We start from the raw sequence: 17,934 nt of genomic DNA, 5'->3' as shown, positions 1-17,934 counted from the left end.
ATTTTATAATGACTGCTTGAGCAGCACAGATTAGTAGAGTACCTGATAAAGTCCTGATTTAACATTCCCATTGGAATTTGTACTGACAAGAAAGAGTTGCTAGTTACTCTTCATTTCTAAACATATCCACGAGCCGAACAATCCTGTGAAAAGGGAAATCTATTTTTTAAAAAAAGTAAAACAGAACAGACTTAAAAGAAGTTCCTGAGAACCCAGCAGAGGAAAATCAGTCACCTATGAACCAGAAAAGGATCTATCAGCAATCTGTCACTTCTATGTATATTGAAAAGACATAAACCCCATGCTAAGCAACAAAGTGATATACAATCAAGTTCTCATACCAAGTTCTATCTCATCAGATACAGGGTGGGCTTACAGCGTTCTATAGGGTATATTATCATCCAAGTCAATCATGCATTTCATAGGAACATAAGAAGTTGCCTTATACTCCAAGTCAGACTCCTGGTCCATGTACTAAGACCTCTGGTATAGTACTGCATATCTCAGTCCTGTCAACACTACCAGTGGCTTTCCAAGGAAAGGAGTCTTGTTCCAGCCCTATACTGAATTTCACATCTCAAGCAGGCAACTGTGGTTTTGCTGGGGGCGGGGAAAAAGAGACTCTAAATGCCTGGGCTCTGTACTTCCCTGTTTCAAGACGTAGCATTTCTTGTGTCATTTCCCTTTATCCAATGACTCCCTTCTCTAAAGCACTGTTAGCAAGCACTAATTATTCTGTTGCAATAGCAAAGATTGCAACAAATGCATGATGTACTTGCATGAATAGCTCGCTTGCCTGCATAACTTATGGATGACACTGATCTCTCAGCTCAGGATTATTAATAGGCAGAGGGGGGGGGATAAATTTACCCCCGTTCCTCAAAGCTGAGGGATTTGTCCTCACCCTGGTTCTTTCTTTCAGTTTAGGAATACTAGTGTGCTATGTATTCAAAATAGCAAAACAAACAACAACCAAAGGGTTAAGCCATCTTTGCCTATCTACTGAATGGTATTAATGGCAATTAATGAATTTATTATCATTAAATGGTATGTAGACAATACATTTATTATGTGGACACTCCATGTACTTAAATACACTGCTTCATCAACTACAACTTTGGGGGTGCAAGAGGAAAGGCCCAAGACTACATCCAGTGCACCAGGTATGCTCTCTGCAGCCCAACAGGCTTCAAATAGCCTTTGCGTACTCAGCAGTACATGGTTTTGGTAGATGTCCCCTGCAAGTTTCTTATCTCTTTCTCTCCCACTCGTCCCAGTAATACTTCCTGTGAGCTGCTCATTACAGGGAAAAAAACAAAAGACTAATGAAAGGACTTTGAATATTATGGTTTCCTTTCTTTGAGAACAGCTTGCACTGTTCTTGCACTTCTACAGGAGTGAAGTGAAACTTGCTAAAGATTGGAAACTGCAAATACCGCAAATGACACAGATGAAGCAATTGCATGTGCTAGGAGTGTGCATGGAAGCAACAGGAAGAGAGAAAAAGAGATAGCAGGCGATTGGGCAAGAGTCTGCTCATGCGACTGTTTATTGTTGATTAAATGGATAACAGAACTAGACATGATGAGGCCGTCATTCACATGTCCAGCCTACTCATTCGTTCCCAGTAGTTGGTTGTTCCAAACACTTCTCTTCCTTCCTTCCTCCATTGCTACATGTGAGCCAGGTGTAGAGGAAAATGCCTTAATCAAAGGACTTACAGGAGGAGAGGGGAATGCAGGAGGGTGCAGCACTCTTCTCACACATGCTCCTTTTACTGTTAAATGTAAGAACCTCCCCACACACATTATACATGACTGGGTCAGACACACCAAAGGCCAGGAATAGAGTGCCTGCCACCATCATGTCCAGTTTGGCCTGAGAGCAGGCACAGTAACAGTAGGACTGGCCATTCAATTATTCCAGTGTTCTAAACCCTTAGCTCACTAATGTCACACATCAAGCATGATTAGAGTCAAAGGGGGTTAAGTGCTTCTATTTCAACTATAGGCAACTGATGTGCATTGGTGGTATGTAAGATGAAACTATCAAGTGACAGCATATGAGGTGCACATTTCTGTCTGGGACAGTACCAGACACGCCTGTGGAATCTGTTAGCTACTTCCTGTTCATTTATAGTTGGGTGCCTTTTGAGGGTATTACAAGGAACGATGAATGTCCATGGGGACAACTGACTGCTTGGGACATCAAAGACCGAAACAGACTAATGCAAGCCTGATGTCATATTCTCTTCCACTTAAAGCTTGCATACATTTTTTAACCAATATAAATTGGTGACAACTACAAGTTATTGAGAGCCAGTGTGGTGTAGTGGTTAAGGTGTTGGACTACAAGCTGTGAGACCAGGGTTTGAATCCCCACATAGCCATGAAGCTCACTGGTGACCTTGGGCCAGTCACTGCCTCTCAGCTTCATGAAAACCCTATTCATAGGGTTGCCATAAGTCGAAATCGACTTGAAGGCAGTACATTTACATTTTACAAGTTATTGCCTTACCAATTTTGTATCCATCAGCTTGGTTGTGCACCAAATATAGATTTCATCACTTCCTTCTTCCTGTTTATGGCAGAAACTTTCAGTTCCTCACCTGAAAATTCCACCTCCCCTTCATCAATAAATCATTTGTACCCAAATATTTAAGCAAAAAGTCCTGCGGCAGAAGAGACTTGACAAAATGTCATCTCTTCTAACCTGTGCTAATCAGAGATGACCAACAATGCCAAAGAGATTACGCCTTTTTCTTCTAGCATGAGAACTATATTAGTCCCAGTATACTGCTAAACCATCATTAATGGCAACAATTTGTTGTAGCATTTCTCTAAAAACGGCTTCATTGTTATAGGAAGCATGACATTACTTCTATTCGACTAGCATGTCTGCACTCAGCAATAACTCTCAGCAACTAGGAGGAGGAGAAAGAGAATAATATGATCTTGTCAAGGGCTGATGCACTTTGAACACCACATTTCTCAGATGCAGACTGAGCGTTATTGTGAAAATGGCTAATTCCATGTTAGGAACAATTAAGAAAAGGCTCAAGAATAAAACTATCAATATTATAATGCCTTTCCACAAACCTATTGTGTGACCACACATGGAATACCGTGGACAACTCTGGTTGCTCAATCTAGAAAAGGATAATGTAGAGCTGGAAAAGGTGCAGAAAAGGGCAACCAAATTATCAGGGGGCTGAAGCAACTCCCCTACAAGAAAGGCTTCAGTGTTTGGGGCTTTTCGGCCTGGAAAAAGGCAAGTAAGAAGGAATATGATAGAAATTAATAAAATTATGCATGGTGTGGATAAAATTGACAGACCGAAGGTTTTCCCCTTCTCTCATACTACAAGAACTTTGAGGTCATCCAACAAAGCTGAACAGTGGGATATTTAGGACAGACGGGGAAGTACTTCACATAGCAAATAAGTCAAATTATGGAATTTGCTACCACGTGATACGATGATGGCTGCCAACGTCAATTGCTTTCAAAGGAGATTAGACAAATCATTTGGGGATGAGGCTATTTAAGACCTTTATATACCACTTAATCATTAAGATTTCTAAACGGTGTACATAAAAATGAACCATACAGAAAATAAAACAAACATTTATCATAAAACTAACACCATCTTAAAAAGAACAAGAAAGTCTTAGTCATGTGCCTGAAGTTCAGTATCGAGGGTGCCTGTCTAGTAGCTATCAATGGCTAATAGTGATGGTGGCCATATATTACCTCCAGGATCAGGGGCTAAGGAACAATGGCAGGAGAATGCTATTGCACTTTTTGCACCTACTTGTGGACTTTCCATAGAAATGTGGTTGGCCTCTATGAGAAACAGGATGCTGGAATAGATGGGCTTTTGGTCTGATCTAGCAGTGCTCTTCTTGCATTCTTATGGGATTATCATCACACAAGGTGGGCTATAGCTCAGCACTAGAAGGTTCAGTCCCAGCATATCCATTTAAAAGGTTCTCAAATACCAGGGCTGGGGAAAAACTGAACACCATAACAGAGCTACTGCTAGTCCAAGTAGAGAAAACTCCAACAAGAAGGATCAAAGATCCTAGTCAATATAAGGCAGATTGCTATGTGCTAAGTGCTGTGTGCTAAGGTAATACTGATGTGCTTCCTCCTAGGATAAGGTATAGATAGATAAGTATGAGTAATTACATGGTCAAAAGTTACACATTAACATAAACTTAATCTAGAAGGTCCAATCAATGCATAGAGATTGGGTGCAGCAGGGCTATTAGTAATAATATGTTTTATTATACATTGAATAGACAAGAGGTCTATACCTTTTCAAGCTCTACTCTCTCCAAAAATGGGAGAGATTGAGGGACTGAGGTATAGCAAGAACCAAGGAATTCAAAGAGCATTGGACATAAATCCAGATTTATAAGAGAAAAAGCAAAACAAATAATAATTCTCACTAGTATACGGTATTTGTTTAATTACACAAAAACATGCCCTCCTTTACAGGTTAAATGTTCTTTGTGCAAATTATAAGGGTCAGTGGTGGGGATGCTGCGGCCCTCCAGATGTTGTGGGACTACAGCTCCCATCAGCCCCAGCCAGCGTGGTCCATTACAAGAAACAATGGAAGTTGCAGTCCAGCAACATCAGGAGACCACAGGTGTTCCCTCCCCAAATAGGTAATGATCTCATGAATCAGGTGGTTCTGAGTCAGACTTAGAGAGCCATCATTGGGGGGGGGAGGAAAAGGAAATTGCCTGGTAGCAGATGATTCACAGCAGGAGTATCTGAAAGCGATATCTGCCTACGAGCAGAACTGAATGGATGTGAAGTCTATATAGTATACCCAAAGAAAAAAGTACTCTTTGACTGTCACAGATTGAACATTACTAAAATATAGGTATACTTTACTCAACAGGAATGCTAATATTAAATATTCAGATCACCAAAGATGTAAAATATGTAAGCCATAAAACCTTTAGTAGGGCAGTAGAGCTACCGTGTGAATATATGCATTTGCTGAAGTACTTGAAAGCTTTTTTTCTCCAAAAAACAACCCACAGAATGCATCAAAGTTAGAACCAGTATCTACATTTACATCAGATCTGAGCTGCAAATAATGCATCTTGTCTGCCAATATAAACAAGCAAAGAAAATGCAATGACTGATGTACAGACATATTGTGCCAACACTAATCCTTTCAAGAAAGAAATGATAAAGGAGTATTCCACAAGATGCTTCTACATGGCATCCTCTTACTGTAACTGCACAATTTGATCCTACCCAGGCCTTTATTCTGAAGTAACACATGCTCCTAAGAATGTATAGGCTCACAGCCTAAATCTAACCATGAGGTGTAATGAGATGGGATGGACATCTGCTGGTCCATGCAGCCCAACATATTTTCTAAGGACTTTGGGAGAGATACTTCCAGACTGCTACTCCAAATCCTTTTATTTCTTTTTCTTCTTTTTAATGGAAGATGCTGGGAACTGAACCTGGGACCCTCTGCATACAAAGCACGCGCTTCCCCTTCCAAATTGGATTTAATGCAGACACAGAACTCTGAAGCACCCTAAGCACCATATTTTCTTTCAGTTTCTTATACAGACTACAGCCTACCGGCCAAAATGGGGCCCAACATGGGTCCCAATTTGGCCCATGAGGCTGCTTTCCCGAAACCATGCCCACCTGCCTCACACCTGACATCATATGTCAGATGTGGGACAGATAGCAACATGGATGGATCGGTTGTGCAAATGAGTTCCCACAGCCAGTCCCTGCAGAAACAGCAGCTGATTTCCCAGCTCAAAACCTGTGGAAACAAAACTAACACCCCCACAACACAGCAACTTATCAAAGATGTTGAACACTAACAATGTCCCCACATTAGCTATGCATGTGGAGCACCAAGTAACACACAGCAATAACAGAAGCCCCAAAACAACATTAGTCTTCTCCAGTACACACACACCCCTTACACACGTTCACAGGGATCAGGTTGGCCTTGTGTCCAACTCTACAGGCAACAGTCCTCTATCTGAACAGCTGCCAGAGAACAGTCCTGTCTCTGAAGGACCAGGTCCAGTTTAAAAGAAAAAGAATCATAAGAGGAGAGCAGAAGCCTTGAAGCTGGCCATCAACAGCACCTGGACTAAGCACACAAGTCACCTGGTTATAGTCTTCCCCACTATGGTGAAGATGTATTTCTAGTTAAATTAGTTATTATTTCCAAATTTACAGTTATACATATAAATGAGAATATGCAAATCTGCGTCCTCTTTTGTCCTCTGTTTTGGCAATGTGTAAGTGAATAGAAATTTTCACTTCCTCCAGCAGGCAGTTCATGCAGCTCCAGTGCTCACACGGCATACAGGTAGAACCCAGAAGCTTCTCGGCAGAAAGGTTCAAGTCTAGGGTTGCCATATTCCAGTTCCACAAATCTGGGCATGCTAATTTGCATATTATGCAAATATTTGCATATTAATATTTGGATTGTCCAGTTGTTTTGTTTTTGTGCCTAGGAATTACCACCAAAAACTTGGGGAAAGATGGGAGAAATCTTTTTTTTAAAAGCAACATTTTCAGCCTTAAATGCCTAGACTCTAGTTTCCAACACTATGGAGTATTTATTGATTGATTAAGAGGATTTATATCCTGCCCTTCTGCTGTTAAAAACAGAGCTCAGCACAGCTTACAAATATAATAAAAACAATAAAAATACACAATCAATATAAAAACATAATAAAAACACAAAATAGCAACAAACAAAGTAAGTCAGGGCAGCAGTACGGTTAACCATATACGATGTATTTCAAAGATTTGGTGGGTGGAGAAAAACAAGAAGCCAAAATGTTAGCAAAAGGAGTCTTTCACACCACATGCTCAGTTCTAAATACTGTTGCAGCAAGTTTTACAAGTTCTTCCAGTATTTCACTGGTGCAGGCACTCAGACATTCAATGTATGTTTCTTAGGTTTTATAAAAGCAGAGCTTTGCTTAACTCAAAATTTCTTCTCCCTTTGATCAACCACATCTACACAGGTTCCACCTCCATACTCAAAATGAAAGTGGGCCTGGAAGTGTGCAACAACCCCACACATACCTTGGTAATTAGATTACCAATGCCAGGATGTCTGTCTTATCGACTACCCTCCTGCTCCCCCCCCCAGGCATCATGAAAGACCCAGTCCTGGGCTCAGAAAGAAAATAAATATCTGGTCCTCTTCAAAGTACTGATAAGCCTCTTGTTTTAATTAAAATTTGGGGCTTTTTAGTTTAGAGAAAAGGCGGGTCAGAGGAGACATGATAGAAGTGTATAAAATTATGCATCGCATTGAGAAAGTGGATAGAGAAAAGTTCTTCTACCTCTCTCATAATACTAGAACTCGTGGACATTCAAAGAAGCTGAATGTTGGAAGATTCAGGACAGACAAAAGGAAGTACTTCTTTACTCAGCGCATAGTTAAACTATGGAATTTGCTCCCACAAGATGCAGTAATGGCCACCAGCTTGGACAGCTTTAAAAGAAGATTAGACAAATTCATGGAGGACAGGGCTATCAATGGCTACTAGCCGTGATGGCTGTGCTCTGCCACCCTAGTCAGAGGCAGCATGCTTCTGAAAACCAGTTGCCGGAAGCCTCAGGAGGGGAGAGTGTTCTTGCACTCGGGTCCTGCTTGCGGGCTTCCCCCAGGCACCTGGTTGGCCACTGTGAGAACAGGATGCTGGACTAGATGGGCCACTGGCCTGATCCAGCAGGCTCTTCTTATGTTCTTATGTTCTTAAAATAATAATTATAAATTATTGCTCTTATCACTAATGGGAGTTAATTACCTTGCATATAATTACCTTGCATATGCTGCTGTTGCTTCTATGGCTGTAACGGAGTGAGGTTAAAGATAAGTGAAATGCAAACAGGGAAAAAATAACACAAAAGACAGTATCACTTTCCTAAATGTAATACCATACCAACCACAACAAGATTTCTATGAGTAAGGCAGAAAACTCAGCATCCCACAACCAGTCAGGATTCATAACCAAAAACCCAAACTAAAAAAAATCCTAGCAGCCAGTCAGCGAAGGTCACAGACATCCCCATGCAGCACAACCTGACCTGGGGACTGCAGTTAATGCAGAATGCTGCAGCACAATTGCTGACATGAGTGAGATCCTATCAGCACATAATACCTCTGCTCTGAAATCTGCACTGGTTGCTGATTTGCTACCAGGCCAAGTTCAAGCTGTGCTTTCCATGTTGTGGGTGCCACATAGTACTTGTTCTGCTCTTGTAAGAAATCATTCCTGTTAAGTGGCAGCACTTACACTTTGGAACTCCTTGCCTATTGACATTAGGCAGATGCCTCTTTTCAGCACCTGCTAAAATCAGTTTTCTTGAGGCAAGTCTCTCCAGGCATGTGGAAGCTATTGTGTTTTTAAATCTGTTTTTAACTCATTGTTTGTTTTATTATTTTGAATGTTTTTAAGTATCTGTCCTTAACGCTTTTGCCAATAATTTTATTGTTTTAATTCTTTCTGTAAACCGCTTTGAGATTTTTTTTACAATAAAGCGGTATATAAATGTTGTAAATAAAAATAAATAAATGTTGGAGTCACTGTGGCCCTTGAGTCTCTTCCCACTTTTAGGAACCAAGGAATCTGCCTTATACTGATTCAGGCCATTTTGTACCATGATTTCTTAAATGCAATACCATACCAACCACAACAAGATTCCTATGAGTAAGGCAGAAAACTAAGCATCTCACAACCAGTCAGGATTCCTAACCAAAAACCAAAAATATGATAAATGAAGAAATATTTATATAAGCATGACTATCAAATATATTTATTATTTACACAAACTATAAAGATATTTATAGTGCAATCCTAGGTTTATTTATTCAGAAGCAAGTCCCAGTGTATTCAGGGACAGAAATGCAACCTCAAGTGATAAGCAACTTCATTCACACAACCCAAAATTCCAAATCATGCCACTTTACGCTGTTTTGCAACTATTTATACTTGTTTTTATGGTTATTGGATTTTAAATGGCTTTATTTCTTGTTGTGAGCTGCCTTGGTTTCCAACCCTACCTCACAGGGTTGTTGGAAAGACTCCATACACACACACACACAGCAGATATATAAATACATAGAGCCCATATAATAGTTTATTGTCAAACCAGTTGGTCATTGCAGAAAAATCAGTATTAGTTTTTAAAAAATCAGTATTACTTTCCTACAGAATAAAAACTGTAATACCTAAGTAAGCTCTGCCTACTTGCTTTAAAATAGGACTGGAGGGGGGGCAGAAAGAGTTAGAACACAAACACAATTCTTTTTCCCATTCACTCCAAAGTCCCATTGATTTTCAGCACATTCATAACCATGTCTACTCAAAAGTAAGTCCTATTGAATTCAATGGGATTTACTCTGGGCATATGGGATTAGCATTGCTTTTACAAAAAGCAAGTATTGGGAAAGTTTTCAAAACACTGCCCAAAATCTGACTCCTGCACACAAGAGGAAAAGAAACTGAAATGTATATACTTACCCAATTTATGAGATTTCAGATAAACAGGGGGAAACCACCATTTTGTTTTCTAGACACTGCCTCAGGTCAATGAAACTGAAACACAATCCTGGCTTCACTGGTTGGCTGCAATCCTGAACGAGCGGGGTTAAAGCTACGAAGTGCTATAGTACTGTATACAGTGCTGTTTAAAGAAAGTTTTAACAGTCGGGGGCGGCTGACATTTTTATGTATATCTCGAGAACCGGACCACCTAGAAACTTAATTTTTTAAAAAAATTAAAGCTGAGAATCCGGTCCACCTAAGGGGCTAGCTGGGCGCTGGGTGGCATGCAAAGAATCTGGGTAAAACCCAGCTAACCGGGCAATATGGCAACGCTATTCAAGTCCTGCTTGCATGCCAGTGATTCCACACAGTCAACGCTAACAGTGTTAAACAAAATACATTTGGTGCCTATGGGAGGGGAATAAGGGAAAGAAGTGATATGCCTAAGAATGCAAACTTCAGAGGCAACACCAGTCTGTCAGGGGGAAAAGGAAAAGCAATAGGAAACCAGAAGTGTGGGGTTCAAGACCCACTCTGAGGAGAAAAAATGTGAGCTCTGCAAGGCAAAACTCACCTTTTGGGGACCCTACTGGAAATAAGCTTGGAGTCAAAACCAGGCCTCCCACACTAGAGAACAATACCCCAGCTCCACAGCCACAGGGGCAGACAAAGAGACAGAACTATCATGAACCAAGCCTGTGGTGTGTTGTCTTCCCTTCACCTTTATCCACAAGGCAAATCTAGGGCCCAGGATGAAAATGGGGGCCTATATGAAGTGGTAGCTTAAAAGAAAAGTTTTAATGAACGTGAAGTCCCAGGAGGAAAGGGGGAGGTGCCTCGGGTCAATTGGAAGCTTTAAGTCACACCATCTCTTGCCTGCTAGCTTTTAGGCACCAAACAAATTTCATTCTGTTCCCTTGCACGTTTAATCCTTTTATGTCTCATCCTTTTAATTTCCTTTTATGTTGTCTCTGGAATTTTAATTGCTGACTATGTTTTATCTGTTTTTATTTGCTGTTTTGTGTGGTTGTTACTGTATTTTAGTGCTTTACGGTGCAAGCTGTCATGGGACAGGCAAGACAGATGTCCTATTAATTAAAATAACAGTGCAGCATAATATTATATTGTCATCAGGGGTGAAATCAACTTGGTGCTGGAGCCCCCTCACTCACTACCCCCCTTGATGACTTCATCATGAACAGCACATTTGGAAGTGGTTTTATCATCATCCTATGTAAAAAAAAAACTACAAAGATTCATGAGGGTTTGCACGTTGCATCAAAGTTTTTGTGGTGCTGGCAAGCACTGGACCTGTGGGTTCTTTTTTTTTTACTGTGCAGCCTACTAATTGTTGTAAACCGCCCAGAGAGCTTCGGCTATGGGGCAGCAAACAAATGTAAATAATAATAATAATAATAATAATAATAATAATAATAATGTAAGCTTTTGGTCTTTTGGGGATCCTGTGTTGCAAATTCAAGACAATTCATTTTAATTCAATCGAATCTGACTTCCCCCCGCCCCCAGAAAAGCAAAGATGTGTTTGTGCTTTCACTCTTTCTGCCTACCTTTGTTTTTTGTTTTTTTAGTTTTGGAGGGGGAATGATCAGAGTAGGTGAAAGAGAAACCACCAGAGGATGTGGTACCCATGGCACTCTCTCAAAATTCTACAGCCTTCTAATGCCAAAGTGAAATAAATTTATCTAGAACACTGGCCTTCCTGCTGCTGTTAACAAGCAATAATGAAAACTCAACAAAAAGAACTGTGGAAGGAATAACACACAGCCACCTTCTTTAGCAACTGGATAACTTTATGGTAGCTCTTCAACACAACATGCACTCTACCAGGTGATGATACAACAGCTGACCAGATGTTTGAAACAGTTACTATTCCTGCCTGTTCTTCATTAAGGACATGCACCTTTCCTTGGCTCAGTATTTAGGAGATTCCTCAGCAAGCATTAAGAAGAAAGAGCATGTGTTTTTCAAGGATTACCTCCACACTAGTAATACTGGCACATGCATGTGCATTATCATATTGTTCCCTAGTCATTTGAATGTTGGTTTTATAGTGGAAAGCTGCCTAGAAATTTAACCACCTTTCCCCCAAAGAAAGAGAGAGGAAGCAGAGAACTGATCAAAATAGAGAAGATAGTCACCACAGAAAAGTCAGGATGCCTGGTCACATAATTCACAGCAGTCGCTGCATGTTTTATCAAGAATAAGCAGTTTACATTAAAGAACTGTGTGTGCATCTACAAAAGCACCTTACGTTGCATGGGTTGGCCTTGGGATTTCCAAAAATGCATTCTAAGTTCTTATTAAACATTCTGAGCTAAAGAACTACTTTGGAGAAAATGATACTCATATATATGCTGCAGACAACTACAAATTTTGATGTCATCCTAGTTATTATGATCACTCATTCTGATACTGGGGCACCATGGAATGGGTTTAACAGTGTCATCTGCTACATGTCTACTGAGGAGTAAGTTGTATTCAGTTCAGCTTTCAGGTGAAGCATTGCTACTAACCAATTATGAATAGCTCCATGTAAATACGTTAAGGATTGCAGCCTTGGAGTACAGGGCAAGTATGCCAACAGCAGCTGCCAAGGTAGCCAAATACAAAGGAAGACAGGCACGATATACAGAACTGGTCACTTTGGCAGGTATCTCATTCTATTGAATTATATATTATATACTGTATCAGGGGTAACTGACATGGTGCCCTCCTAATGTTGTTGGAGTCCAGCTCCCAACAGTCCTAGGCAGTATGGCTAGGGATCATGGGAGCTGGGGTCCAGCAACATCTGGAAGGTACCATGTTGGCTACCCTTGTGTTATATATTAAAAGCTGCATCATAGACTATTAAAAGGCTCAAAACTGTGTTCTCTTTGCATCTGGTCACATGAGTCAGCAGTAACCATCACGTATGAAAGCTTAAGCTTCTTCTGACAAAATAAGGAGCTGCCTCATCGGTGCATGCAAACATGTATTTAACACAGAGGCCCAAATCCAGTGTTGCTGGACTCCAACTCCAATCAGCCCCAGCCAGCATGGCTAATGATCAGGATGATGGGAGCTGTAGTCTAACAAGATCCAAAGTGCCACAGGTTCCCAAACCCCAATTTAAACATTACATGACGGCTAACCTTGTCTTTGGGCTTCTTGCCAAGCTCCAAACCACCTTAGCTGTGATTGTGCAAACCACTGCTGAATAGAGACTTCCCAAGTGTCAATCATATAAAATGTGGAAACAAAAATTGTCCACAGAAATACAAAAACCAAGAAGTCATTGGAGTACAACTGAGTCATTAAATGTTCTAATCCAAAGGTCTGCCTGTCTATTTCAAAAAGGTTCACCAGCAGAATCCATTAGTGAATTATTTAACTTGCAAAGTTGAGTTCTAGCTTCTCTTTTCTAGTTGTCCATGCAACCCTTAAAAGTTTATGCTTACTTAGAGGTCTACTGTACATACCTTTCTAGCTATTTACTGACCAAAGAAATCTCTATTCTATTTCCACTATATATTTAAAGCAGTATCATGCCACTTTAAACCATCACAGCTTTCCCCACCCTCCAAGCATGCTGGGAACTACAGTTTGTTAACAGTACTGAGAGTTGCTAGGAGGCCCATATTCCCCTCTCAAAGCTACTATTTCCAGAGTGCCCTGGGAAGAGGGATTGATTGTTAAACTACTCTGGAAACTGTAGCTCTGTGAGGGGAAGTGGGTGCTCCTAACAGCTCTCAGCAGCCTTAACAAATTGCAGCTCCCAGGATTCTTTTCTGTGTAAAGTGGCATGACACTGCTTTAAATATATAGCTCAGATGGAGTCAAAGCATGGTGTGCTGATAGTCATTATTTATCTCTCAAATATTGCCATGGAAAAAGTAAGCAGGTCTATATATTTTGATACTCTCCTGTAATGTCTAGGAACAGTATATCATTTCAATCTCATTGTCCCTTCTGGAGAGGAAAATCTTTTGACAATGTTTGTTTTCAGGTGAAGCATTGCTACTACCAGTTATGGAAATATAAAGCCTTTCTTACTAAAATGTGAAGAAACCACTCATTTTCTAGTCTGCGTTCAGCACAAGCAACATAGGAGCACCCACCCTTCCTTAAATGAAACCTACATGTTTCAAAACTTTCTTCAGTATTTCAAACCAGAGTATTACAACGGCCAGTATGGCTTGGAGGGCACTTGTGGGGAACCACAGCACAGGATGCTGCTGGGAATTTTTGGCCCAATCTTGTTTTCACTTTAGCAATCCTGCCTCCTCTAGAGAGGGAGTACTGAGTTTCCATCTTGCCATGGATTTCCTTCAACCAGCAGTGGCTGGTGCCCACTGGGACTGGTAAGGCAGAAGGCTGGAAGGCCAACAGAAAGCAGAGCCAGAGCCAATGACAGGTGGAGCCAACCAATTCTAGTTTTATCCCCATCCTCTTTCCCGCTGAGTTCTTCTGGGGCAAAACTGAGACTGAGGAGGCGGAAACGGATAGGCAGTGCCACCCCCTGGACTGGCTGTTAAGTAAGGCAAGTGGGGGCTGGCTGAGGACAGACAGGTTGGTAGGGCAGTGCCTAATGGACCAGCCTTCAGCTCACGTCTCCTCAGAGGTAGCTGCATTATACTTTACTTCAAAACTTTGTGTGTATAAATTTACTAAATGTGACTTCCAAACTGTACAATAGTATCACACTTATTTAGCCACAAGGTAATTACTGACTGTTGAAGAACAGTTTATGAACCCTGGCTGATGAAGCACTGCTGGAACTAAGCAGGTATCAACCTGAACGCTGCTTAGCTAGAATATCACTGTGCTCCCTATGTAAGCAACTGTGGGATAAATACACCACACAAACACTTGAGCTAGTTACTGCCTTTGCTTCCCAAGGCATCAGTGCTTCAAAACCAGAACTAACCCTGCTCCAGGTTTGGTTGGTTCCCTTTTGAGTGGCTGAGAAGAGAGGAACCAATTTTTGCAGCTGTTCAGTTTTTAGAGAAAATACCCATGTTGTGAAATACCAACTGGGAAAATTTAGAATAAAATCAATTAAACCTTTTGCTTATCCAGCAGTATATCTGCTTGCTTTAACATTCCATTCTGAGTAACTGCTAACTTTCATTCACCCCAGATTTCTTAGCATTCATTATTAATTTGTTAAGCTAACAAAACAAGATACTAGCAATTTGTTGTGGTGATTCATTGTAAGCTCCATTTTTACTAAATCTTTTGATTTACTATTCAATAGATTACTTAACAGAACATAGCCAAAGATGTCACCATGCATGGGGAAAAATGGACTGTAGTATATCAACCTATGGTGAGTTTCCAAAGTTTTTTTTTAAGCCAACAAACTAACAGGAAGATAGGAAAATGTGAGTGGCACTTACAATGTACACTATCAGTCAGATGTCCTTAAACATTCATCAGCACCACTTGATGGAATAAAGTGGATAAATTGCCCTTCCCCCAGGCTAAAGGAAAAGTAAGCCACTGACTTCCTTTTAACTAACTGTACTGTAACATATGTTTTAACCTAGTGTTCAGATAAACGTTCCTCTAGGGGTCAGGCTCATGCAATGCCCATTTAGTATCATACTTCCTCTTTTTAAAAGAATGTGTTCTCCATATGGTTCACAATACACTGCTCTAAGAATTTTAATTTGGAAAAGAGAGAGAACACAGAGGGAAGATGCATTATCAGATTTCACGGCTTGATTGGAAAAAAAATTCTTCATATATTAGCAATTATTCAGTTCAACTGCTGAATTGTGCAAGCTGATAATCTAAAATTTATCAAAAGCTCTGGGAAGGAGGATTGGAAGTGAAAGAAAGGAACTGATCCAAAGTTTCCCCCTTACAAATTTCACAGTGAATGGGAATCCAAATCTCCCACAAAGCTCTACCTATTAAACTCCATTCCTCCTACCATTATAATATATAACAGTTCTGTGAGAGATCTGAAAATCCACATGGCCACTCCATCTTCCTAATTAAAAACGTATTTCACAAAGTCTTCCTTTCCATCGAAAGGAAGGCAAAAGATCTTCGGATGTCTGAAGATGAGGTCTGGCAGGCATCAGGCAAACGCAAGCGCTCGTTGAAAAATAGCCCGCTCTTGTTTAGGCGTGAATGAGCTCAGGTGCTCTTCCCCTTAGCAACATCAGGGTAGGGCTGCCCTGCTATAATACACTTACCTGGGAGTAAATTTCACTGAACTCTATGGGACTGACTTCTGAGCTTGCATACTTAGGCATCTACCACATGGAGATTAAAGCAATAAAACAGCCAAGATTTAGCTTTCCCTCAACAGGGTAATAGGATTTGCAACGTGGCTAAAAGCACCACCACCAACACAGAGACTCTTATTAACTCGAAACCCAGGTTGAGCCAGTATAAATTCTTAGGAAACGGGGGGAAATTCAGTCCAGCAATTTACCAGGCAGAACTGGATTTCGCCCTTAGGAAGTTAAGCAAGCCATCTTCCAGCTCGCCGAACAAACACGAGCCTCTCCTGACGGTGACTAAAGAGAAGCATTACTAAGGAGAGAAGAAGACTTACTTTTCCAGGTTTGGTCTCTTCCTCCGCCAATTTAAGTCCACGGTCCTTCAGCCCAATGGCTGGAGAGAGCCACACCCCAGCAGGAGCGTCTCTGAGTTGCCACGCCGGTTTCTCAAAAACAGGGGAACTGAAAACGCACCGAAGGGGAACCAGAAAGTCGCAGTCTCCGAACCGCCAGCCTCGCTCCTGTGCAGAGAGGAACTTGGGCGGCTTTCACAGCCTGCCGGGGGCTGAAGGCTGGCCGCTCACTTCCTGGTCGTGGGAAATTTGCATAGTTGGTGGACCGGGGTGAGAGGCAGGCAGGGAAGGTCAGCGCGAGTGCGCGCGTGGGTGTGTGTGTGTGTGTGTGTGTGAACCTTCCATCCAAACAGAAAGCGGGGCTGGGGGCTGAAAATTCAAGCGAGATTTGTCGGGGGGGGAGGGGGGCCAAACAGCTACACTGGACACACCCAGGAGCCGCCGCGACCTCTCTTGCGGCAACGCATAGCGCGAGCAGCCCGACCCATCTCATGACAAGGGGCCAGAGGGAAGGGGACTTGGTTGATGGTTAGCAGCTAGGTCATTCCAAGGTAAATAGCTGCCTACCTTCCTTCTTCCTTGAAGGTGGGGAGTAATGATGATGCCGGGAAGCAATCCAGGAACCAAGTGCGGTTGAATAATTAGCTAGCTAGGTGCGCTGGACTCTGGCTCCCTTTTCTGTCACTGCCGTGGATTCCCTGACGCCACGCCAACCCCGGCACTCGATTGCTCAGAAACAAGACTTTAGTAGGGTCTTCTCCTAGATAAGGGCACTTAGGATGACGGCCTTAGTTCTTCCATTGAGAGTCGATTGTGATCATCGTCGTGGGCATATCATGGAAGTTCAGCCTTTAGGACCCTCAGGTGAAATGGGGGATTTGCCAAAGGGAGTAATTGTGTGAGGGAGGCCTATTGAGTTTAGTGGGGCTCATTCCCAGGTAAGTGTGGATAGGGCTGCAGACTTAGGCAGCGTAGGTATACACTGTACGCTTAAAGCAAGCCCAAGAATCCTGGAAACTGTAGTTTGTTAAGGGTGCTGGGAATTGTAGCTTTGTGAGGAGTAACGCGGTTTCATCTGAGTTCAGTTGTGGTTGCTGTATGGCCTTGGGGGCAGCTCATAGTGTTTCAGCTTCTCATCCCTATATCTGCAAAACGAGGGAAATGAGGTTTACCTTACTAGGAAGGTAAACACAATTAAGATTGTAGTTAGAATTGTTAAAGGTATTGGGGGGGGGGGAGACTTCCTGTGGATGAATCAGCATGACTTCTGCAAATGGAAGCCTAACTAATCTGAGAGTATTAACAGTTGTGTGGATACAGCTGAGTGGCAGTTGTTTCAGGATAAACAAACTCTATTTCATGCGACATGTAATTCATGTATTGCAACAATGCCTGCTAGATTGGATGGCTTTTCAAAGGGATTCAACAAAGTCACAAAGCACAGTCTAGCAACAGCTATTAGCAATGATAACTAAAAATGGAACCTACATACTCAGGAGCAGGGTACCCCTGATGCTGTGAACAAATAGAGAATGACTCTCTCAATTAACGTCCTGCTTGTGAGTATCTCTGCAACATCTCCAACAGTTGGAAAGAGTGGAAGACTATGTGTGTGAAACAGAACTTCGGTCTGACCCAGCAAGATAATTCTTCCCTTTGTATATTAGACATGCCATGTGAATGCCTTTACTAAAATATTTTTAATAAATACATAAAACAAACAAATCATTAAGCGACAGCTTGTCACACATCCAGCATCAGTAGGAGTACTTCC

General features: G+C 41.6%; 1 protein-coding gene across 10 annotated transcripts in view; it reads right to left on the bottom strand.

Annotated features, from left to right (window-relative positions):
• LYN (LYN proto-oncogene, Src family tyrosine kinase) overlaps positions 1 to 16,497 on the bottom strand; it is a 62,597-nt gene extending 46,100 nt beyond the window's left edge. For 2 of the 10 annotated variants that reach the window (XM_061599070.1, XM_061599116.1), the window contains exon 1: positions 16,020 to 16,135. The gene's annotated coding sequence lies outside the window, so the exon portion shown is untranslated. The other 8 variants (XM_061599115.1, XM_061599064.1, XM_061599089.1 and 5 more) reach the window with 8 other exon arrangements.
• Between the last annotated feature and the right edge of the window lie 1,437 nt (positions 16,498 to 17,934).

This window comes from Rhineura floridana, chromosome 1 (assembly GCF_030035675.1).
Source record: "Rhineura floridana isolate rRhiFlo1 chromosome 1, rRhiFlo1.hap2, whole genome shotgun sequence".
In the NCBI taxonomy this organism is placed as follows: Eukaryota; Metazoa; Chordata; class Lepidosauria; order Squamata; family Rhineuridae; genus Rhineura; species Rhineura floridana.
Note: the sequence above shows the minus strand (reverse complement) of the source record. Positions and strands in the feature narration are given on the sequence as shown.